The sequence below is a fragment of the Plecotus auritus genome (genome assembly GCF_963455305.1).
Source record: "Plecotus auritus genome assembly, chromosome: 6".
Taxonomy (NCBI): Eukaryota; Metazoa; Chordata; class Mammalia; order Chiroptera; family Vespertilionidae; genus Plecotus; species Plecotus auritus.
In genome coordinates, this window is record NC_137773.1 from 118760152 (window position 1) to 118785050 (window position 24899).

The window sequence follows — 24899 nt, forward strand, 5'->3', positions numbered from 1 at the left end:
CTGGACCTATGAGTCAGACCGCGGGGAGGGGTCCTCGGGGCTCTGGCGTTGTGACTGAGAGGCTCAGAGGCGATGCCCATTTGCTGAGATGGCCACTGCTGGCTTGGAGATGCCAGTGAGGAGCATGATGTCCATGTCAATGAGGGCCTTGAAATGGGAACCCTCCAACCTTCCTTTTAGAAACAGGCACTCTTCAAAGAAAGGGAATGCTGGGTCACAGTAGGCCCTGGGGCCAAGATCTCCCTGGCAGGCCCTGGACCTCGGAGGCTGTTTTGAAAAACAGATGCAAATGCTGCCTGCTCTGTTGTTGTTTCCCTGATGCCTGGCAGCCTTGGGAAACCACTTGATTGCTAGGTCTTGGCCTCAGGGAGCCACAGCTGCTCCTTGCAGCTCCCTGCAGACCTCTGTACCAAGCAAAGTTGCTTCAGGGAAAATAAACGGGGGAGAACAAACAAGAAAACACCTCTGTTGTTTTGTGGCTGCCTCTACCTGTTTTTTTTCTGGAGCTGTTTTGTAACCACAGGCTTCTTTACTTTATAAAACAAGGCAGGTGGGCTCTGTGGCACCCCAGCCTTCTTTCTCCGTGGCCAGACCGTACCATGAACTTTCAAAGCCTATGTAGTAGCCACTGTGAGAATATCTGCATTTAAAATACGTAAATTGAAAAGGAGAAAACTTCATTCTTCTAATGACTCCCAAGATGGTAACTGGCTTTTCACATCTCTAGGAAAACAGACTGGATATGGCACAATCAATGTTCCAGCACTTTGAGGCTTTTCTGTAAAATACTTTAATGGGCTTTTAATTTATGGCAGCTCCTGATTCTCAGGTTGAGGGGAGTGGTGAGGGGGGGTGATGGCGTTGCCAGTGGGGTGGTGGTGGGGGGTGATGGCGTTGCTAGTGGAGTGGTGGTGGTGGGGGGGTGATGGCGTTGCCAGTGGGGTGGTGGGGGGAGGTGATGGCGTTGCTAGTGGAGTGGTGGTGGTGGGGGGGTGATGGCGTTGCCAGTGGGGTGGTGGTGGGGGGGTGATGGCGTTGCCAGTGGAGTGGTGGTGGTGGGGGGGTGATGGCGTTGCTAGTGGAGTGGTGGTGGTGGTGGGGTGATGGCGTTGCTAGTGGAGTGGTGGTGGGGGGGTGATGGCGTTGCCAGTGGAGTGGTGGTGGTGGGGGGGTGATGGCGTTGCCAGTGGGGTGGTGGGGGGAGGTGATGGCGTTGCTAGTGGAGTGGTGAGGCGTGGGTGATGGCGTTGCCAGTGGGGTGGTGGGGGGAGGTGATGGCGTTGCTAGTGGAGTGGTGAGGGGGGGATGATGGCATTGCCAGTGGGGTGGTGGTGGGGGGGGAGTGATGGCATTGACAGACTTATTTTTTAAGACCTGCACATCATTTTAATGCATTTACTTTTCATTTACTCACAAGTTCTCCATTATTTTGGCTCCCCCTTCCTTTTAAAATCTGAGAACCTTCTTTCTAAAATCCTTTTATTTTGGTCTGAAATACATTTTCCTGAATGTCCTTGTAGACGTGATAAAATTCTGTTTGCCTGAGAAGATCTTTACTTCTCCCTCATTTTTGAAGGATAGTTTCTCCAAGTATGTGATTCCAGCACTGTTTTTGCCTCTGAGCAGCATTTTTGATAATTTACTTGGACATCTATCTTCTTTTCTGGTGGTTTAAATTTTTTTTTAATTGCTGTATTTTTCATTTCTAAAGCTCAGATTTTTTATTAGAGTTACAAACCTTGTATTTTATAGTATACATTTATGAATATGTTTGTATTATAGTACATGTATATGTACATAGTATGCATTTTATATGATCAACACTACAAATATATATAAACACTATAGCACCTAGTTTATATAGTATTTGTTTTGAACTATAGAGCTTATAATATATAGTCTATACGTATGCATACACTGCATTTTATAGTGTGTATACTACAGACACATGTAAAAACTGTAATACATGTTGTTTTATAGTGTTTTGTTTAGAGTTATAGAGCTTGTAGGGATGGAATTCAGTCCTTATCTGTTGGACTCAACAAAACAAGCAAAAACAAAAACATCCCACAAACAGTGCTAGTCTGTCCTTTGCTGGGGGTGTCCGGCGACTAACATTTACTGGTAGGACGTCCCACGGGCCGTGCTGTGAGCGTGTTGGGGCGCTCCCTCTCCAGCTTCTGCCTGAGCTGCAAATCAGCTGCGCCCTGCACGGCTCCTGTCTCAGGCCCCCCCTCCCAAGCCCCCCTCCCAGGCTCCCCCTTCTCCTGGGCTCCCCCCTCCTCCTGGGCCCCCTCCTCACACTGTTCCTCGGGGTGACTTGCCTCCCCCACCCCAAGCTGTGAAATACTATATTTAATATTGGAGTGCCCTTTCCCCCTCCATCTTCCATTTCTTCTAAAACATACTCCAGATAATCCCTGGAAGGCCTGCTCGGAGGCCTCTGTGCCCTGCCCAGCTTGGCTGCCCCCCTCGAACCGCGCACCTGTGTGTGACTCCAGTCATTTGGCGCAGAGGCAGCGGGGTTTTTTCTTTTAAGAACTGTGTGCTATTAAAAGGTTAGCTCCTATCTTGGAAAAATTATGATATTTCACAGAACAATAATCTGATTACTGCCTTCATTTGTAAAATTAATGGAAAGCTCTCAAACCATGGGCTCCTGTTCCCACGGGGAAGTAACTGTCTGTGGAGTGGTGCCCCCTGGGCTGAGGAAGCCAGGCCTCCTGGTTTCCAGATGTCCGTTGCCCTGCCCGCAGGCCTGCCCAATGCCTGGCCCGCGTGCTCGGCTGCAGTGTCTGCTTGGTCAGTGCGGCCTGAGCCCAGCCGGTGACCCTCGGCAAGGGCTGCAGCCAGAACCCGTGCTCAAGCTTGAGGCAGGAGGTGTCTAGTCCAGGTTGATCACGCGACACATGCCGAGTGTGCTGCCTGGGGAAGCGCCTGCTCCGGGTGAGAGTTCTGTGGTGCAGCCCTGCTGCTGTGTGGTCCTGGGCAAGTTTCAAACACTCTTTGCCGCATTTTTCTTACCTGCAATATAGAGCTTCTAAGAACTTCGTTGTAAAAATAAAATTAAATGAACTCTTCTGAAATACTTAAAATCCAGTACATAATGATTTTACTAGTAAATAAATGGTGGTTATATTTTTATAGGATGCTAAATAATTCTTTCAATTGTTTATTCAGTGTTGACTCAGTAAATCTTTATATGGGTCCTGCTGTGAGCGAGGCATTTCTATGAAGTTCTTCAGGACAGTGATGAATAAAACAGAGGTTCCCTGATCTTCTGAGCTTCTATTTTAGTGGGAAAGAAGTGAATAAAGGAGAAAAAAATTGAAAGATTATTACAAGAGCTCTGGAGAAAGCATAGAGGATGCTGCATGGAGTCGCTAAGGACCGAGCCCAAGTATGTGGGCAGGGCTGCCTTTCTGAAGTGGCCTTTGCCCCTAAGACCTGAGGACAGGAAGGAGGCCGTTGGGTGAGGAATAGGTTTGTGGAACCCCCAGATGGAAAAGCAGTGCCCAGGCCTGGGGCAGAAGACATTCGACTTGCTCAAAATGGAAGGCATGCCACTGCATCTGTGCTGGAGTTGGTGATTGGGTTGGTGGCTGGTGGTGGCATCAGAGACATGGAAAGTGACCATATTACGCAGGGCCTCTAGGCCAGAGAAAGAAGTTTGTATTTTGGCCCATTTGTTTTTGCTGTGTGGCTGAGTAGTTTTGGAGACCCTCTCTGAGCCTTGGAAATGCCTCTTGGTCTCAGGGCTTCTTGAGGCTTAGAGAATATGGGATTTTATCCTTTGGACTCAAACTGTGGCCCTTCATCAGCAGTGTCCGCATTCTCTGGTAGTTTGGTAGAAATGCAGAATCTCAGGCCCCACTTCGGAACAACTGAACCCAGACAATCTGGGGACAGGGCTTTAGGGATCTGTATTTTAAAAAGTTCTCCAAGTTATGCTTCTGCACACTGAAGTCTGAGAAACCCTCCTGTGTGACACATTGGGGCTGATTTCCATAGGAGTTTGAGCTGCTCTCTGGAGAGCAATGGAAGCCTTCCATGGGGACCCAGGGATGCTGCCAGCCCCCCGGGTGCCAGCTCACTGGGCTTGGGAACTGGTGCCAGAGTGAGAAGTCTTCTATGTATGTGCAAACCTTCTTTGGTGTTGAAGGCACATCAACATAAGAGTGATCTGTGGTAAACATTTTCTTTTGATTCAGGAAGTTTAAAGCCAAAGGAAGCTGATAGCGTAGGCTATTCAGAATAAGTAGGCTTTACCAAAAGTGACAGAGCTAGAAGCGGAAGGGACTTGGGGAGCATCAGTTAATGCCATGGCCCTTGGATGAAGAGTCGGAATCCTGAGATGTTAAATGGTTTTCTTGGGGCCACACAATTGATTGGTGACAATACGGGGTTCAGAATTGGGCTTCTCCACTTTGATGCCTGAACTTCACAATGGGATGTGCTGTCTTGATGGAAATGCCTCCATGAGTCTGATCCTGATGTAATGCATAAACATTTTAAGAATTATTTTGAAGGAAAAATTGATGGTTACTACTTTTACTGATTTGGGTACTAGTTTTTATTTTAAAAATAACTTTAAATTTTCAAGTTTTTTCATTCTTTAGAAAACATAATTAATTAATATGAAATGGTAGTGCATTTATCCATGTAAGATTTGAATTAAAACAGCTTATTGTTACCTAAGCACTTTATAAAATATTTGGCACAAAGTCTGCAATAAACCACCACTTTTCAGTGTATGTATTGAACTAATTGGTAAATGCATCTTTCAAAACAGCATTTCCGGCTCATGTTTTACAGCATTTCTCTTCATACTGACATCCCTCGTTTGAAAGGTGTTTTCCTACCCCTAGATTCGATGTCTGCCTCGCTGTTTTCAAGAGTAAGGAAGTGGTGGTTTTAGAAGTTACATCTTAGTTATGTGTAAAAATATTTTTGTGTTGCAGTGTCCCAGGAGCTTTTGCTGACAATTCCAGTCTCCAAACAGAACACTTGGGCGATGGTGAGGGCCTCGACCCCTTCTCTGACTTGCTGTCAACCATGAATGGGTGGGTGTGATGCCTGCTGGCGGATCGGGTGAGTGTACAGCTATGATCACGCGCCTGAGAATTCACAGGACGGAAGTCCGCTGAGGGTCCCACGCAGTACAAAAAGCTGCTCAGAACACTTGCAGTGACGACGAGAGATTCTCGTTTGAAAGGAGGGACCAACTTGGTCATTATTTTCTGCTGTAATCTTTTTGGACGGCCCCTACAGTGACCTGAGGGTTTATAAAGGCAGAATGGGGCACAGGAGAGTATTTTGCTTGCTGGTTTCTTTTAACCATATTCCGAAGGGTGGACTGATTTAGTGTGTGCCACACATGCACAGGTGGAAGAGGGTTGCTTGATGAGCCACCACGAAACAAGGCTCTAATGATCTTACCTTGAATTTTGGGGGGAATTTAAGTTTAATTTGTTCATTGAGAAAGTCCCATCACAAGCTCTTGAGGAAGCTAAAAGGTTGGGAACTTGGGATGCTCAAAGATTTTCAGAATGACGCATGGGCATTTTTTTAATTTTAATTTTTTGGTATTATGGTGTACCTCATCAGGTACTCATTGTAATTTTGAGGGGGAGGTTAGAAAGGGATGCGATGGTCTTTTAATGTCACGCGTGTTCTTCTGTATTTGAACGCATCTATCATGTTCCTCAGAAATAGATGGCTTTTATGTAGTAATGAACGAACAGTTGTGACTTGCTTTTACCACAGCAATAATTGGTTGAGACTAGGCTTTTTGGGTAAAAACTGTGACATCATTCAGTGGTAGGTTTGTTGTGGAATGAGGACAACTTCATGGGGAATCGTTTGGTTTCAGGCTTTGTATTGAATGGCATTTAATGGTAAGAACCATTTATTACCTTTTCTTTGTCTTAGTGGAGTTGTATTTGAGACAGCTTCGAATTAACGGAGGGAAGTAAAGTTGAAAGAGCGCTATATTGGAAATTGGCAGACGTATCAGCTACCTGACATGGGGCTTGTTAGTCTCTGTTTTTATTTTTGAAATAAAGCAGTTAGTTTCCAGTGTCCTGTTTATGAGGCTAACAAGGCCCTAAAAGTTTCTGTTTAACTCCCACTTTACAAATGGGGCAGCTGAAGCCCATAGAGTTTGAGGTGCAAAGTCCCTGGGCTCGGTCAGAATTGGATCTTGTTCTTTTTGTCTTCATCACCATTTCTCTCTACCTTATCCCAATGGTGGAGATTGAGAAATCAGACCATGCAGTTTGTAAACCTTTTTTGGTAAGTGTTTCTTCTAAGACTTTGTTATGCATTCAGCTATTTGGGCCAGATTTTTAAAGGTTTTAGTTAGAGGTCATTTTGACAAAATCCTCTCATTTTAGAGGAAAAAGAAAAGCACTTTAGTGAAGCATCTCTAGCCCAAGTTTACAGCCCAGACGGTCCTCCGTGAGCCTCTGGGCTTGAAGTTCCCGTGGGAGATTGCACGATGGCTTGTCCTTTGCACTTAGTTCTGCTGGAGCTAGAGCCAGAGGGAAAATTCTTTTTTATCTTCCTTATAGTATTCCTTCTTTTATTGGCAAGGGATAACGCAAACAGTAGACAGCACCACACAAGGAAAGGGGTCCACAATGAGAATGGTTGACCGAGTCATGGGACTTCGGATCTGTTAGATCTTTGACCATCATCCGGGGTCGTCCTGCAAGTCCTTCGGCTCCCTCGTCTGTGACGCTCTCCCGAGGTTGCCAGTGCTGCCCGGACACCAGGCTTTGTGAATTGTCTAGACTCATGAGCAGACAGCATGTGCCATGAAACAGTCTGTCCGTGTGAGTCCAGGCAGAGTGAGAACCAAGCCCGCGTGTCTCACACACCGGAGGCTCCTTAGAAGTGGTTGGAATTCTGAGGGCATTGACATAGCAACAAACTCAGGTTTGAGGTTACCTGTCATCTCTGGCTTCAGTATTGAGAGAGTCTGACTTGATCTCACTCTCATAAAATTGATGTATGAAATTTAACAAAACCACATGAATGGATTTATTGGCAACTAGGTTCATTTTATTCATTAATTTCATTGGATAAGACCTGCTATTTGAAAAATCAACCTGAAATACTACAAGGAACATGTTATCCCTTTGAATTGATAGAATGTGCTGGTAGGCCCCGTCAAATACCAGTTTACATGAACATGGACACACCTTGTATCTCCCAGTTTATCTCCCAGACGTACTAAACTGCACTGTCCGGAGGGAGTAGTGGCCCTGCAGTCACGAGCTGCAGGGAGCTTGCTGCTCCGTCCCGCCTGTTCTCAGTGCTTCTGGTTGGGAAGGAGCAATTCTCTGCCCCACAGCACCGGGCCTGGCTGCACGCGTGCCTGTGACCGTGAGCTCAGCCCCCACGTCCACACTGTGCCCACAGGCCCATGGCCTTTAGAACTTTATCGTTTATCGAATAACCAAAAGAAACACCAATTTATGGTTACAGTTGATAATTTGGAGTCTTCAGGCTTGAAACAAACTCCAGTTCTGGGTGAGACATGTCATGGTGAGTGCCCTCCTGGAAGAGGGCCACAGGCACGGGGCAGCCGTGGGGCAGCCCATCACCTCGCTCAGGCGCAGGGGATGAAAGGCCCCGTAGACGCTGTGCACAGCTGGTCCTAGGACAGTTGTCGGTCAGTGTGCGGTGGTGAAGATGGTGCCCGTACACATTTAACTCGGGCAGGTACAGGGAAGGAGGTTTGTCTGTGCTGACTCAGCCCTGATGCCTCCCTGTCCCTGTCCCCTGCCCCAGCACAGCACGGAGCCCGAGAGTGGAGAGCGAGTCTGCTGCATAGTTGAGGGGCAGTTAGCCTGGGAGTCAGTGTGACAGAACTGCCTGTGTTTGCACAGCACTCTCTTGCGGAGAGCGGAGCGTCTGGCTCTCAGGCCGGCGTCCCCGGCACTGCCCGTCCCGTCAGTGTGTCCCTTGCTGGTGTAGGAGTGTAAGCATCCTGCAACATGGTTTTGTCACCACTTGTTTTTTCTTATTTGCCCACAGTTCCTTTTTTGCTCTCTCCTATAATCTCATTTCTAGCATCTACCTACTGGGAAGAGGTAAAAATGGGGAAGATACTTCTTCTCATGTCTTGCTAATGGGCTACTTTTTGGGTGGGAGTTTTTTGCTTTTTTATAAAACACAAGCGTGTGGATTTTTTGTCACTGGTTTTGGGGTGGGTGGTGGGGTGCTGCTTCCAGGAAGAGGTGGGGCGGCGACGGGCTCAGGGCAGGAAAGCACACGGGTCCCCTCTGCGTGCTCTGGGCTGGAAGCTGTCAGGGCCCAAGCCACTGCCTTTTGCTTAAACTTCCAGTCCCTGAAATTTTAACTTTGAAAAGTAATTTTAACAATTTAATAAACTACATAATATGTTTTATAGGCTGGCGCAAGTGATCTTAAGTATTTTGGTCTCTTTCATAACACAACGAACCTAATATTGGTAAAAATACAGATCCTCACCCGGCCATAAAGGGAGGCTAGATTTAATAAGCAGTTATGAGCCGTGGCAGCTGCCTATCAGATTGTATCACTTGGGCTCCAGCATTCAAAGGCAGTGTCAACTTACATTTTATCTCCGAAGCATTTTTGAGGCATTTATTTTGCCTTTCTTTCCAGTCCCTAATGTAATAGGCTAAACCAGTGGTTGGCAAACTCATTAGTCAACAGAGCCAAATATCAAGAGTACAACGATTGAAATTTCTTTTGAGAGCCAAATTTTTTAAACTTAAACTTCTAACGCCAGTTCTTCAAAATAGACTCACCCAGGCCGTGGTATTTTGTGGAAGAGCCACACTCAAGGGTCCAAATTGCCGCATGTGGCTCGTGAGCCGCAGTTTGCCGACCACGGGGCTAAACATTTCCCCATAGCTAATTGGCCAGGGACTGGGTGGAAACCTTGTGTGGCTTGATAAAGATAGAAATTAACATGACATTTACATGGAAGTGATGGAATATACAGTAATATAGTAACTGGGGTGGGGAGGGGGCACCAGGGGGCACCTTTTCCTGCCCATGCTCAGCAGTTCTGGGGATCAGAGAACCTCCAGGACACCCCGCCCCCCCCCCCCCCCACACACACACAGTAGTGCAGTCCAGGCAAACCCCATGTCAAATTCACCTTTAAAGTCTTTAGGTGGAACTATAAGACAAACGAAGGTGTTATTCCATTTGTCAGTTAAAAAAGAAAATCCACCAACTACTATTATAAGATTAAATTCCAATTAGAAAGTTGCATTTAATTCCATAGCTATAACATTGTTTTAATGAGTTCTGTTGGATGTGACAGTTTATGTGAGATAAATTGATATGGCATAGGTAGATAGAAATTTATTGGATAATGTTAAACATGTTACTTCATGTATATTAGCTGTGAAATTTATTTCTTCTCTAGTTATGTCCCCGAGGAGGTAGTCAGAGGAAAAAACATATTTTCAAAGAAAGAACCCTTTCTGTTTTATCAGATACTTGTTCTAAAACAGTCTTTTTGCACTTTTATTTAAAAAATTTGTTAAATTTCTACATTAACTAAATTTATGATTCTTGGTGTATGCTATTTATAAAATTGAATATAGGTTTTATGATATAGGAAATTAGGTTAGGAATGAGAATGTGATCCAGTTTTGTGATGAAGGTAATCTGCATTTATATTGCAGATATTTCCACTTCTCTCTAAGCCCCTCGTGGGATTCTGCACACATTTACCTGGACATACATATTCACTGTAGAATAAACTTTTAATGTATTGGACAGGCTTTTGTTCACATGACATCTACACAAAGCATCAAGCCCTTTGCTTAGATCAAGGGTGGCAAACGTTCTTCGACCTCCTCTCCTCTGCACGCCTGCCCAGTCCTGTGCCCAGCAGGCATCCCTCATTGATTACACTCATTGATCCACGAGTGTGGCTGTGTCCTCAGAAAGATTCCACTTAAATTCCTGGGGCAAGCTTACAAACACACTATTTAGGAGAGAATGTCAAGCAAGTAGCTTTTGCCCCCCAGTCTCTAAGTTTTTCTGTGTATGCCTAATGCTCACCCCATTCCTGGCACCAGGTTAAATAGGACGGGTTTGTAACATTAATGAGATAACTGTACATGGGCACAATTCTGGCAATTACTTGGTTGTATAACGATTGGATTTTTGGCATCATGTATATGCCATATTTGTATGCTTTGTTAGATAACATATTTTCTACCCTTTATCTGGTTTTGGTATTACATGTGTGTAATGTTTTGTAGGTTTTTGCCTATTTTTGTAACTTTGGAAAACACAAGAAAGAGACAGTGCTGCCCTGTTGTTACCTGTGCATCAACTGAGGCTCAGACACAGCGGGCCAGTGTGGGCGAGAGCCAAGTCCAGACCTCCGGCCCAGCAAGCTCCTTCACAGGGGGTGCGTGTGTAGGTGCCGGCCCTGGCAGGGCAAGTTTCTGGCAGTTTCCTTTTGCATATTAATCTTAGTTTTTATCAATACACTGTAGCAAGCTGCACCAGGGGGGAAGGCACTTAGCTATTATATTTCAAGTGATGTCTTCCGTGATGTAAAATTCTAGGAACTTAAACGACATTGCATGTTGTTTCTGAAAATACTCTGCTTTCCGTTCCCTCCGTTCCCTCAGGTGGTGCACAGAGGTCAGAGGAGGAAACTCTGTGCAGTTTAGGTGCAGGCCACTGAACTGCCCTGTGGAGAATTGTCATCATTTTACTTCTTCCTTAAAGAAAGATGAGTAAGTAATGCATTAAGCACCATTTAGTTAACGTACATTTTAATTTCATGTCAGCATATTGTTGGGATCTGTGTGTGGGCCATGGCAACCAGAGTTCTAGGAAGTGACTGGGTGGACATGCGCGTTACTCGCCACTTGGCCCACGTTCCTGGGATGAAGTGTTAGCCTTGGTCAGGACAGATCAGGGGCCCTGCCACGTCGTGCTGATGGTGGGTCTTGGGTTTTCTCTGCACACAATTTCTCTGACGGATTCATAGGAATAGGCTCATGAGATGAAATCTTTTTCATACCTCCGCATGTTCCTGGGATTTTAGAATATTAATAACAAATAATTATAGCAGCCGTTCATTGGGCACTTATTTTCCTGCAGTGGTTGGATACACATTAGTTATCTCCTCCAATCCTAACGGCGTTCTGTGTTCTGGATGGAGTTATTCTGGTTTTATTGTTGAGAAAACAAGCTGAGTGCCTAAGTCACCCGATCAGGGTCATGATCAGGGTCACGTAGCAGGTTTTGCAAGTGGGATTGACCTCAAATTGGGACAGTTTCAAAGCCCACATCTTAGCCACCAGGGCATGCTGCCACCTCATCTCTGAGTAGATTCCTTTCATTTGGTTTGGGCAGGGAAGATTCTGTAGCTTATAGTCTGTATGGAAGATATGGGATCCAATTCATTTAAGACTGCAGTTTAATATCTACTCAGGATTTCTGTAGAACCAGTGATATAAAAGGGAGTAAGTTCTCCCTGAATTATTCCTTACCTTCTGGCCTTTTCCTCAGCTCACGGCTCCCAGAGCATGCGGTGGGCTCAGCGCGTGTGCGCCCTCAGTCCTTCCTGTAGGGAACAGCATGCGCCCCCTATCTGGGCGGAGGCTCTTCCTGACAGTGACCCCCATACAGGGCCAGGCCGCAGGGCCAGGCCACAGGCCTGCTCCGGAGTGGGGCGGCAGGGACCCTGGCGCCGGGCTTTGTGGCTGGGTGGGTGGCAGGGCCTCAGCCCTCGCCTGGCCTGCATGGACTCTGGGCCCTCCGGGGCCTTCGGCCAGATGGGGGTGGCTCAGTGCAGTTGCGCTCTGTGGAGTTCTTTCACACGTGTGTCCGGTGTTATGAAGGGTGCACTCCTCCCATGCTCTGTAGAGTTGGTTGTTGGATTTGTAAGGGTGAAATGGCATGTCATTTGTACTTTCCTTTACAAATCTTCAGAAAAGGAAAAAATTGAATGGAATCTTGATATTCTAGGATCTGGATGATAGGTATACAGAGTTCATTATACCATTTTTTCTTCCTTATATGTTGGTCACTTATAATTTTAAAAAGTGTATGTGGGGGTGCAAGGTGAGGCGCTTCTCTAGCTCATTACATGGTGCATTAGTGATAGACCAGTCACGGCCTAGAACCTGTCTTCCCTCACTTGGCTACTGATATTTCATTGATGTGGAGTCTCAGGGCAAGGAGATGCTAAGCTAATTGGCTAAGTGTTGAAGTAATTTTCTAATATAGATAAAATGGCTTTAGCTGACATAAAAGCATTCCCTGACTAACCTATGCAAAACCACAGTAGTTCAGTAGCTGTTATAACGGAGCATCCATGACATGCCAGGGGTTATGATACACCTGGTAAAGGTTTTCTCTATCCCTCTCTGCAGTGTTTGCAGGGAGTAGAGCAGGAGTGGGGAACGTCTGGCCCGTGACATCATCTGGGCGGGCTCTGCCCAGGCATTAGGGACGAGTTCATTAAGGGTTTGACCAATAGAGCAGGCTAGTTTTTAAGCTGATAATTGTGTGTGGCCTAGGAATGATGCTACCGATATCCTGATGGCCCTGGGCAGGAGAAGGTCCCCACCCTGGAATGGAGGAACCTGAACCCAGGGCCCATTGGACCTTTCTTCTCTTCCTCCAAGTCCTGGGGGCCATGTTTTTCAAAGTGTTTCAGAGACTGCCTGGGAGCCGTATTAGATTCAGGTTTCTGGACCCACACCAGGCACTGGCCTGGGCCTTGACTACGCAGAGCCCAGCCTCTGAAGGGAGAGTCAATGGCCGCAGGTCCTAGCCCCACGTCTTCCTAACAGTTGTTCCCTTGGCCAAGACAAGGTCCTCTTCCAGCCTCACTTTACTCATCTGCCAAATGTGGACTCAGCATCCGCCTTGTTGTCTGTCAACAGTCCTTCATAGAGTGCTTCCATCCTGTGAGCACTAGGTATGTGTCACCTGCTACTGTGTTTTAGCCTTTGTGAGACGTGTGCCAATGCCCTGACATAATCAGGAATCTAAGGATGTAGCAATTAAGGCTTCAGGGGGCACTGATTGGTGGATATAATTTAAACCTTATAAATCCTAGAAGTGTTTTTTGTAATTATTAATAGCATTTTAAAAATCAGTGTTAGAGAGTTTTACATAGGTGTTTGAAAAGGAATTCTGTCACCAAAGTGTATGAGCATTGACAAGTTTCAACATGCAGCCAGACAGGTTCAGAACGTGTATTATTTCCTGATCCACACGCTGCCTCTGTTAGAGCATTAACTCGGGAACTCCCTGTCGTGCTCTCTGTGCTGCTATAATCAGGACGGCCATGCATATTGAAATACAAGCAAGTTATTTTGTATGTGTGGTTATAGCTTTTAAGAAATTATATTTTTATTGACTTCAGAGAGGAAGGGAAAGGCAGAAAGAGATGGAAACATCAATGATGAGAAAGAATCACTGATTGGCTGCCCCCTGCACATCCCACACTGGGGATCGAGCCTGCAACCCGGGCAGGTGCCCTGACTGGGAATCGAACCATGACCTCCTGTTCATAGGACGATGCTCAACCACTGAGCCAGGCCGGCCAGGCTGGTAGCAGCTTTTTAATTGTTAGTGTTGCTGCTTAAAAAAAAGATCAGGTTAGTTTACTCTTATGATGGCTAGTAGTTATCAGAATTGCATGAGAAATTAGGGGAGCCAGAACTCAGTGGGGGGTGTCAGTGCGTTCAGACAGGGGCCTGCCACAAGCAGCTCTCCTCCTGACCCTGGGACAGGATGGATGGGAAGTTCTCATGTTTTCTTTTACTACTGTGTTGTTCTTTGAAAATTTTTATAACCCAAAGCCGCACATGCTTGTGTACATGTGTGATGGTAGAAGGTGCTCTAACTCCCTGTCAGGGAGGGGTCAGCAGACCTTTTCCGAGCCAGTAATCTTGTAGATTTTGGGGCTGCAGCTCTGTTCCCACGGCCCTCTGGGTTGTAGTGGGAACAGCCACAGATGGCAGGTAAATGAGTGGGCATGGCTGTGTTGGCAATAAATGTTATTTACAGACACTGAAATTTGAATTTCTTGTAATATCCTGTGTCACTAATTAGGAGTAGTATTTTAATTCTTTTCCAACCCTCCTTTAAAACAGGTAAAACACATTCTTTGCCCTGGAGTGTAGGATTTGGTCTGGCCGAGGGGGCTACTGTTTGCTGAGCCCTGGTCTGGAGAAGATGGTCCTCTGTCCCAGCCCCGGCGCCCCACCTCCATTCTTTGCTCCTCAGCTTCTGATGGAGTACTAGAGTCACCAGCTCTTGTTCACGCCTCATCTTGAGAGAGCCTGATCGGTGGGGTTGGATTATTTACTCATTTAGAGTGAAATTTAATGAGGTCCCTGCCCTTCCTTTATTTAAAACAGGGGAGCCGTGAACTAAAAGTAAAAGTGAGGCCAGGGATAAAGATGCATGAAATGGAAACCTCATCAGAGAAGAAACGTGGACCCTGAAAGTGACCTCAGACTCACATTCTCTTCAATACCATTGTTCCCCCAAAGTGTGGTGTACCTCACGAGTGAAATTTAAGATGAATTTTCTAGGAGACACAAATGAACAGTTTTGAAAATTTAAGAGTAAGGTATTATTTTTCATATGTATTATATATTAATTATGTAGGAAAATATAAGCACATCAAGTCTGGTTTCTCAGATCACACTGCTTAAGTGCAACATTTATAAAATTGAGAGGTTTAAGGAAAAATTGAAGAGTTTTTTGTGCATGTTGTTCTTGAGTACAGCAAAACTCTTAGAGGTAGTATTGGATGATTAAAAAGGGACATGGTCTTCTAAGTGTCCCTATGCTATCCTGAGGGAGGAGTAGACACCAGAGGCGGCACATCACGTGAGTCATTTGATTTTTCTCTAAATAAATCTCTGGACGACAAGAATGAACAACAATGAGTGTGAGCATTCTGGGGAGAAGACACCTTAAATTAGAGTCCTCGCTCCCCTTTGCTGAAGATTTTAATCTTTCCTTGTAAGCAGGTGGGGGAAGTCAGGCAGGGGAAGGGTGAATTCCTGGAATAGGGCATTTTCACAAAGTGGAGGACAAGGTATACGGAAGCATCGAGTAAGAAAGCGTACAGGAGGAATGATTACGAGGATGTTATCCGAGAAAGCTGCAGGGGGATAATCTGGAAGAGTATGTCTTTGTCAAGTGTCAAGGTTAACCTGACTTGGATCTGAAGGGGAATGAGTTTCTGATTGTCAGCACGCCATAATCTGAGAGCCCAGGCATGGTGGTTGCAGTTGGGGAGTAACCTGGAGAACAGATGCACCCTTAGGAATAAGTATGTTTGCACACAACTGCCCATTGTCATAAAGAAGGTGGGTGGTGGGAAAGAACACAACAAAGGTAGAATTAGGCCGAAAGCCTTGCAAATGGGTAGTTTATTTTCTTGTTAAATAGAAAATAAACATAATTCCATAGATCCAGGGCCAAGATGTAGGACCTTTAATGTATTAAATCAGCTAAATGTGGTGATTAAGAACACAGGATGTTGGCTAGACAACTTGGGTTTGAATCTGGCTCTGCTACTTACTAACAGTATAATCTTGGGTAAAGGACATTGCTGTATGCCTCAGTTTCCCCACCTTTAAAACGGAGTACATAACTCATAGGTGACTGTGGGACTGAATGAGTTAAGACACGCAAAGCATTACCAGAGAGTTGGCAGTGACTTTTCAGTAACCAGTTAGCTAGCTGCTAGCCTTAAAGAATGCCCTGAATGAAAAATGCAGCCTGAGGTCGTTACAGCAAATTGCCATTCTCTCTGTGGGGTGTCCAGGGTGTGAATTTCTATGAGTATCTACATATGTGTATCTGTGCATCTGAGTGATGTGCACTGTATATGTTCAGAGTCTCCTAGATGGGTAGTGTTCAAAGGGGCAGGAGAGCTCTGGTGCCCCAAGCCGCTGTGCCCGTCTCTGAGGCTGCACTGCTACCACAGGAGCAGACCGGCTATTTCCTCGCTCTAAGGCAGTGAAAGTCTGTCCTTGGGGAAGCCCGTTTATCATTGACCAGCCCTTAGGGCTGGGAAGTGCTTTCTCTCATGGGACGGGACTGAAATCCACCACCCACAGGCTTCCAACTTCCTTGGTGGGGAGCCTTGGGGTTCTGGAGGCCCTCTCTTCTCCCTGCGCCCGTGGAGCCCTCCAGGCCAGCAGGTCTTTCTCAGTCTCCAGGCTGAAGTTCCTGTCTCCTCTGGTTTTAGTCCCATGACCATCTAGGTCAGCCGTGGGCAAACTACAGCCCGCGGGCCGGATCCGGCTGTTCTATCCGGTTCTCTTGCTCTCCCCTCAGCTCCTTTACTTTGAATTTATATTAGTTCACACAAACACTCCATCCATGCTTTTGTTCCGGCCCTCTGGTCCAGTTTAAGAACCCATGGTGGCCCTCGAGTCAAAAAGTTTGTCCACCCCTGAAGGTGGTTTCTCACAGCACCAACAGCTACAGGCAAGGTATGTCATGTGTCTACGTTTATATAGTTCATTTAAAGGAGCCTCTTTTTAACAAAACTGTCTTTATCATTTGGAAGGGAAACATTTTGACTTTTCTTAACCCACTTTTTAAACGCCAAATGTGGGAAAGTGGTGCATATGAGGGAACTATTGCTAAAGAATCCTAAATTTCCCCTTGCAACTGGGTGTGTTGGGGTCGGTCTCTCTGTTCCCAGTTCCCGGTCTGTGGCTGAGTGAGGTCACAGTGCAGACAATGCTCAGTGCTCCTCTGCTCTGCTCAGTCTCAGGCCGATCATCTCAGCCTCAGAACTGTGGTTCTGCCACTATTTTTGTTCCTGTTCTCAGATGACAAAAGCAGTGCTAGGGTCAAGTAGGCGATGGTGAAGAAAGCCCAAGAGGAGGGATTTTTGCCAATGTGACCAGGATTATTCCTCTATATTCCTGGATCCATGTAATGTTTCTCTTTTACCTAAGAAATTTTGTAGGTTTTGGTCTCTTTTGCTTATCCCCTCTTTCAATGCATAGAACTAATAAAAGTAACATAAAAATCACCTCCCTATTTTGGGATAATCCAATTCTATTCCACTGATACAATTTAAAGTAATTATTTTTAAAGCACAAGAGCCCCACAGCAAACTCGGGATGGTAGTCTTCGCTTTCTCAGTTTCCTCACACTAGTTGCTCCTCCTTCCAGCGAGACTCCCAGTGAGAAGGCCAGGCCTGGTGCTGGCAGCAGGAGCAGCTTTCGAAGTGCACGCATGGGCCTAGGAGACTACACATTCCTGAGCATGGAGCCCACCGTGACAGCAGCCGTGCCATGTGACACATTGGTGACAGGTGGCAGGTGCTGCCACAGCTCGTCCCAGGTCGCAGGTCCGGGGTTCCTTGTTCCCCTGACAGTGGCTGCTGCTCCGCAGTCGGAAGGTGCTCAGTGGCAGGTCCCTGTGCGTGCCCTCGCGTCCTCCTTGCACCCGGGGGAAGGGAGCGCAGGTAGGCAAGTGCAAGCTGTGAGCATTGTAGGCATTAGATTTACAGAGAATAGGTGTTCATCAGTCAGCCTTCAGGCCTCTCATTCTTCTTTTAATCACATTTTGTTGGTTACACCTTGGAAACCTGAAAATGATTTTATTTTTAATGATAGTTGTACCCATGTCTCCTTGGCAAACTTAAGAAGAGAGTTCTTGATGGCCCCTTTTTGGTACTGATGTATATTTTTCAATGTAACAGGTGTACTACTGAAGGTGTATCTGGGAGTATTACTTTCCCATTCTGAAATTCACTGAATGCTGCACACAAACCAGTCGGTGGCATTATGGGTCCTGGCTTATGTGGAGAGGCCCTGAGGGTTACATTGTGTCCTAAGATGTTTCTAGAGGTTCAAGAGGGTTGGTGTTTTAACATATTTAATTTCTGAGTGAGCCGGGGAGTGATTTAAAAAGTAGATGAGGAATCTGGAAGACATTAAAGATGTCAAGGATAGAAGGAGTTGGATTTGCAGCCTAATGAAATGTTTTGCCAACTTCTTTTAAAGATTTTTTCTAGAGTAGAACTTTAATCATTTGCTTGTGTTTCTGGCATGGTAAGGTTACTCCTGTTTCTGTAACATGATGAATCCAAAGTGAAAATGGGATAATTTTTAATTAGCAAAATTATAAAACCATTTTCAGCCAAATGTTTCTTGTCTTGTATAAACTGTGAGGTGTCACATGTTCCTTTAATTATTTTAGGAAATTTCATTCAGAAGATCTATTTCAATTGGTACTTTATGGATGGATACAAGTCCTCAGTGTTGGAAAGTACCTTGTAATATTCTTTTCCAGTGTCTTTTGAGTAACCTGATAGGATTTCTGTCATGTGTGTTGCTTGTGTCTATTTCAGAAGTGTCATGGTTACTTGAATCTGATGTACTACTAATATTCAAGTAAGCATTCTGAATGCAAGGCTAAATATTATGAGAGAAATCATATTAGGGATTAGAAATGTTTCTTGAATTTTATGTTGTATGATTTTGTGCAGTTCAGAATAGCTTATTTGAATAAAAATGTTATATTTCTACTTTGTACGATAAATACATGAAGTCATTTAAAAATATATTTTATTAAGGAAATGAGAATAGTAGTCAAGTCATGGTAGCCAACTTTTTGTATTATAATGCTTTGATTACATTTGATTATGAGATTTTTACATTTTCTGGGGGCTCATTGGAGACATAATTGGAGACACAAGAATTCTATGGAAATGAGAAGAGAGTTGACTGTTCAGAATTTGAGGATCTGGATAAACTGGGACAGTTACAGCTCCTTGAACTTCTCTACTACTTAGTAGTTGCTTGGAGAGGTGTGCAGTGTCCTGTGCTGTTTCTGTTGGGTCCTCTGGAGGGCGCTGTGTGCCACCCTTGCTGTGCACCCATTGCTGAGGAAGAAAGATGGTGCAGAAGGTACCCACAGCACTAGCTCAAGGTTCTGGTGACAGACAAAGGCCCTCGTCTTTAGCCATTTGTCTTTGAAAATCATAGGTTTCACTTACCAAGAGCAGGAAGGAAAATGATATGTGTCAATACACTTTTTTCAGACTGAGCAATTGCTTAGTGAAATAGATTTTTAAAGCTGTAGAATTCCCAGGGAATGACATAGACCTAATAACTTACTATTAAACTATGAATAAGAACAAAGGACAGGAACTTAAATTTAAAACCAACAAGAAACCTGACTAATGAGTGTCCGTTTTGTCTCAAATGTAAAGAGGTGGTTATGGTTTGAGAGGTGAGAGGCATGTATATTATACTAGAGGCCCATTGCAGGAAGATTCCTGCAAGAATAGGGCTTCCTGTGGCTGTCTCTGCCGCCCCGCCTGCTTCCCTTCCTCCTCCGCTGCCCCGCCTGCTTCCCTCCCTTCTCCGCAGCCCTGCCTGCTTCCCTCCCACCCAACTTGCTTCCCTCTCAGCCACCCCACTTGCTTCTCCGCAGCTTCACTCCCTTCTGCAGCGCTTGGCTTCCTTCTACACTGTCTTCAGTCTTCGCTCTGTGCCTGGATATGCAAATTAACCACCATCTTGGTTGGGTTAATTTGCATACTTGCTCCTGATTGGCTGGGGGGCGTGGCTTGTGGGTGTAGCGGAGGTACGGTCAGTTTGCATGTTTCTCTTTTATTAATGTAGACTAGAGGCCTGGTGCACGAAATTCATGCACGGAAGGGTGTGTCCCTCAGCCCAGCCTGCACCCTCTCCAATCTGGGACCCCTCGAGGGATGTCCCACTGCCTGTTTAGGCCTGATCCTAAACGGGCAGGCAGACATCCCTCTCACAATCCAGGACTGCTGGCTCCCAACTGCTCGCCTGCCTACCTTCCTGATTGCCCCTAACCGCTTCTGCCTGCCAGCCTGTCACCCCCTAACCACTCCCCTGCCAGCCTGGTTGATGCCTAATGCTCCCCTGCTAGCCTGTTTGCCCCTAACTGCCCTCTACTGCAGGCCTGGGTTCTCCCCAACTGCCCTTCCCTGCAGGCCCGGTTGCCCCCAACTTCTCTCCTCTGCTGGCCTGGTCACCCCTAACTGCCCTCCCCTGCAGGCTTGATCGCCCCCAACTGCCCTCCCTTACAGGCCTGGTCCCTCCCAACTGCCCTCCTCTGCTGGCCTGATCGCCCACAACTGCCCTCCCCTGCAGGCCTGGTCACCCCTAACTGCCCTCCCCTGCAGGCCTGGTTCCCCCCAACTGCTCTCCCCTGCAGGCCTGGGTCCCCCCAAACTGCCTTTCCCTGCAGACCCAGTTGCCCCCAACTTCCCTCCTCTGCCGGCCTGGTCACCCCTAACTGCCCTCTCCTGCAGGCTTGATCGCCCCCAACTGCCCTCTCTTGCAGACCTGGTCCCTCCCAACTGCCCTCCCCTGCTGGCCTGATCACCCACAACTGCCCTCCCTTGCAGGCCTGGTCCCTCCCAACTGCCCTCCCTTGCTGGCCATCTTGTGGTGGCCATCTTGTGTCCACATGGGGGCAGGATCTTTGACCACATGGGGGCAGCCATCTTGTGTGTTGGAGTGATGGTCAATTTGCATATCACTCTTTTATTAGATAGGATAGGGATTCCTTAGAATCTGTCCTAAACTGGGAAAGGCTGTCCATGTAGGCATGAAGACAGCCAATATTTATCATTTTCTAAAACAGAATTAAGTAAGGGTTTCTTTAGGACATTTCTTCTCCAGGGCACATGGCAGGGCGGTCTCTGAGTTGGACCGTCCTCTGCCCAGCACTGGCCTGGTGTGGGATGGGCACGCAGGGTATGGCTGTGGCTAGTCTGAATTGAGATGGGCAAAGTGTAAAATACACACTGGATTTCAAAGTCATTGATTACATGTTGAAGGGATAAGATTTTGGGTATATTGCATTAAATAAACTGTATCATTAAAATTAATTTTATATTTCTTTTTATCTTTTTAATGTGGCTACTAGAAAATTATAAAAAATTACTTATGGGACTCACTTTATATTTCTGTTGGGCAATACCATTATAGAATATATCAATTCATATTTCTAAAATTATTAATCTTCAAGAAATTCCTTTCTTTAAAATGGGGTTAAACATTGTTCAAGTTGAAAAAACACTTTACAAATTTATTTTATAAAAAAAGAAAATGAGACAACGCTTTTGGAATTAATTCATTGCACCCACTGTGGGTGCAGCGCAGCAGTGAATATGCCCTATGGCTGCGGTCTGCCTGTGAGAAGCCCTCCCGGTCCTTCCCATTGCAGGTGCACACACTGCCACACCTGGGGGAAGAACCAGCTAACAAACTAGTAGTGCTTGACGTCGAATGCTAGCCAGTCGTCTGTCTTTTTGTCACGTAGACTGTGGGTCTCACACTCCCCTGTGCACACCATCAGGCCTACCCTCCCCCCTGCCCCCACCTCAGAGGAGTCAGGACGCCGCTAAAGCGCAGAGTAATGCACTCCAGCATCCCTGCATGAAGAGGCACTTTTCCCTTGAAGATTTTGGGTGGAAAAAGACATCATTTTTACATTTTAAATGACCAAATTAAACTGGCATAAAATGCAAGCGTTTGAATGTTTACAATGATACGCCTGCTTACTTAGGTCCCCTTTGATTTGTGCTTCCAGACCCTTCCTTCCTTGGGAGTGGGCATTTACCATCCCACCCCTCACCCCCCATTGCCATTAATGTATATTTTGGAGAAATATTTGAGACCAAACTTAATGCTAATCATTATCCTTAAATATTTATAGCTGCTACTTGCATTGAGAATTTTAACAGTGAGGTTTGATTGTCTTAGCCAGCTTAATAAAAATGCTGGTGTTGCTTACACATGATAGGAAACTGACTACCCTTGACCAGTTGGGAAGGGCATCTCACAACCTGCAGGAGGGAGTTAGGCTGGTGACACTGGGAGAGAAGGTGGGTAGCATGGATGTAGAGAAAGTACAGCCAAGACTGGGAGGATATGAGGAATGCCTGGAGGTGGGAGGGAGAAGAGAAATAATGTCCTGAGATTTTGAGTTGCCTGGCAGTGGGTGGCTCTGAACTATTGGCTCCAGTTTGGAGTACTCTGGATTTGGGAGTGAGGGTAAAAAATCAGTTTAGAAACACTTGGGTGATCGTCATAATTTATCTATCTTCAGAGACCCTCTCACACTCGCCTCATGGCCACATTTAGTCAGGGGAGGTTGTACTCCAGTACCCTTCTGCTCTAGGTCTCTTTGGCCAATTAAATATGATTTGAACTGTTTACTTTTTCAACATAAATGACACCATGCTTAAGCAATAGAGGGGGGAAATCACTAATTCTCTCACTGTTGTGAAACAGTAAAAATTGAACATTTTAGTATATTCCCTTCTAGTCTTTTCTGAAAACAGAATTTAAATAAATGCATGGTTGTAATCATCTTGTACTTATAACTTTATATCCCGCTTTCTTTCTCTAACATTATATTGTCACGCCTGCCATGTTCTCTTTAGAGCAGTCACTTTCATTGCTGTGTAAAAGATCACGTATCATTGCAGATATTTTTGAGGTTCCTTCTGTGGGCCAGGGCCTATTCTGTGTCCTTGGAATGAGCAACACCAATTTCTCATCCACGTGGGACTTATTGAGTGGTTACAGTTTTTCAGGGGTGCCGTCCCAGTTGGAGATGGAACAGTTCTAGTCTGTGCCATACCTTTCAGCATTGTTGAGCCTGGGGCTTCTGGCCCAAACTGCTCCCACACAGTTTCAAATGCCACACTTCCCTGCTCCTTCATTGAGAATCACTGGTTTAAACCATACGTTGGTTTACTGTTTTCCTAATAGACAGGACATTCGATGTTGGACTTAGGTCAGGTTCCTTTTGTTCTTTATCTTCATTTGGTGGTAGACAAGTGGTTATACGTCAGTTGTATCTGTAACTGCCATTTCATTGTAGAACAGGGAAGTCATTGAATGATGGTGATTCTTCATGCTACTTTGTTACTTGAGAGTTTTGCTATTCACAATTTTGTGACAATGTTTTGACAGGCTTGGAGAAAGGGCATCTATACTCATAAAAGGGTAGTATGCTAACTAGACTGGGTCGACTGGACATCTTCTGGTTGTCCGGTCCTCCTTCTGGATAAAGCCATGGTGGCAGGGGCTGAGGCAGAGGCGAGTAGGAACAATCAGATCAGCAGGGGAGAAGTTAGGGGCGAGTAATCAGGCCAGCAGGGGAGGGGGATTAGGGGTGATCAGGCTGGCAGGGGAGGATGGTTAGGGGTGATCAGGCCAGCAGGGGAGGGTGGTTAGGGGTGATTAGGTCAGTAAAGGAGGGTGGTTAGGGGTCATCAGGCTGTCAGGGGAGGGCGGTTAGGGGCGATCAGGTCAGCAGGCAGAGTGGTTAGGGGCAATCAGGCAGGCAGGCAGGTGAGTGGTTAGGAGCCAGCGGTCCACAGTGCGAGAGGGATGTCCGACTGCTGGTTTAGGCCTGATCCCGATTGGACCTAAACTGGCAGTCAGACATCCACCGAGGGGTCCCAGATTAGAGAGCGTGCAGGCTGGGCTGAGTGACCGCCCCCCCCATGCACGAATTTCGTGCACCAGGCCTCTAGTATCACATAATCTTGACTAAAATCTCAAATGAAAAGAAAACCTTTGTTTCTCTCTCCTCGTTGTGTCTTTTTCTTCCTGTCTGTCCTCTCCACACCCTGAGAGGTGAAAGGAAGTGTGTTGTGGGATGTGTTTAAAGACATGTGGTTCAGACTCTCTCCAGATGCCAGTTGTGCCACTGACAAGGTGTATCCTTGGGTAGGTCATTTTCCATACTTGCATCACTCTGTCTTCCTCTAATACACAATAGCACATGCCTTGGAAAGACCTGGTGAGATTAGTGAGCACATGAGATTAGCATGTCTCTAAAGTGAAGACCAACATTTGTCTCCTGTTGTATAGTAGTTAACAGCACAAGCTCTGGTGCCAGACTCTGGGTTCAGATCTTGACTCAGTTACTTATTAGCTGTCTGATCCTTTCATGTGTCACTTAGCCACTCTGAGCCTTAGTTTTCCTATATGTGCAGTGAGAATATGAAAACCCTTCTTACTGGATCATCATGAAGACTAAGGGGCGGGTGTACTTCAGCACAATAACTAACTGCCTGTGGAAGGCGCACTCTGCAGGGCAGCTACGGATTCAGTAACAAGTGGGAACATATACACTTGTTCTTTCCCTTCTGGCTTGGGTAGGACAGAACTAGTATGTCCAGCTACATATTTTCTTTATATATTTACCTTATATGCTAAAATAAATAAAATTAATGAAAACTTTGTTATAGGTGAGATGTGAATGTGTGTGCGTTTCTTGTTTCCTCTCTGGATACAAATATGTATCAAAGCTAGTGAAGCCAACACCCACAATGCTTGGCTGGAGAATGGAACTTGAATGCAGCACAGACAACAGGGGCGGCGTCTTCAGACTCCGCTGAATGCTCTTGGGCCTCCTTGATTTCTTTCTTTTTCTTTTCCTGTCAGTCACAGTTGTGTAATTGGTACTGGGTGTGCAATGGGTGTGAACAGTTTTGCGTGTTGTATCTCAAAAGTCCAAGTCTTTATTTATTGAGACTAAGGCACCACACTGAAGCGGGGGAATTCCAATCATCTGGACAGATTTGGGAGCATTAAAAACAAACAGCCTGGCAGAACAATGTCCTCCACAAAATAAGAGCTTTACACTACAACTCCTCCCCCAACAAAAATATGACCTGAAAGGCAACGAAGCACACAGTACATAATGAAAAACAATAAAATGGGACCTCTGGCACGTGCTTTTAGTGACTCACTGACTTCCTAATAAAATGTAAAAGCAATTACTTTTGTGCGTCTTCTACCATTAGACAAACGGTAGGAGGCGGTAAGGGATATGGGCTGTGGCGTAAATCTCA

At 45.8% G+C, this 24899-nt stretch overlaps 1 protein-coding gene across 1 annotated transcript in view; it reads left to right on the top strand.

Moving 5' to 3' along the window:
- FOXP1 (forkhead box P1) overlaps window positions 1–24899 on the top strand; it is a 560454-nt gene that overhangs the window by 77616 nt on the left and 457939 nt on the right. The window contains exons 3-4 of the mRNA XM_080676551.1: window positions 4962–5091; window positions 10656–10763. The gene's annotated coding sequence lies outside the window, so the exon portion shown is untranslated. The remainder of the gene's footprint in view (window positions 1–4961; window positions 5092–10655; window positions 10764–24899) is intronic.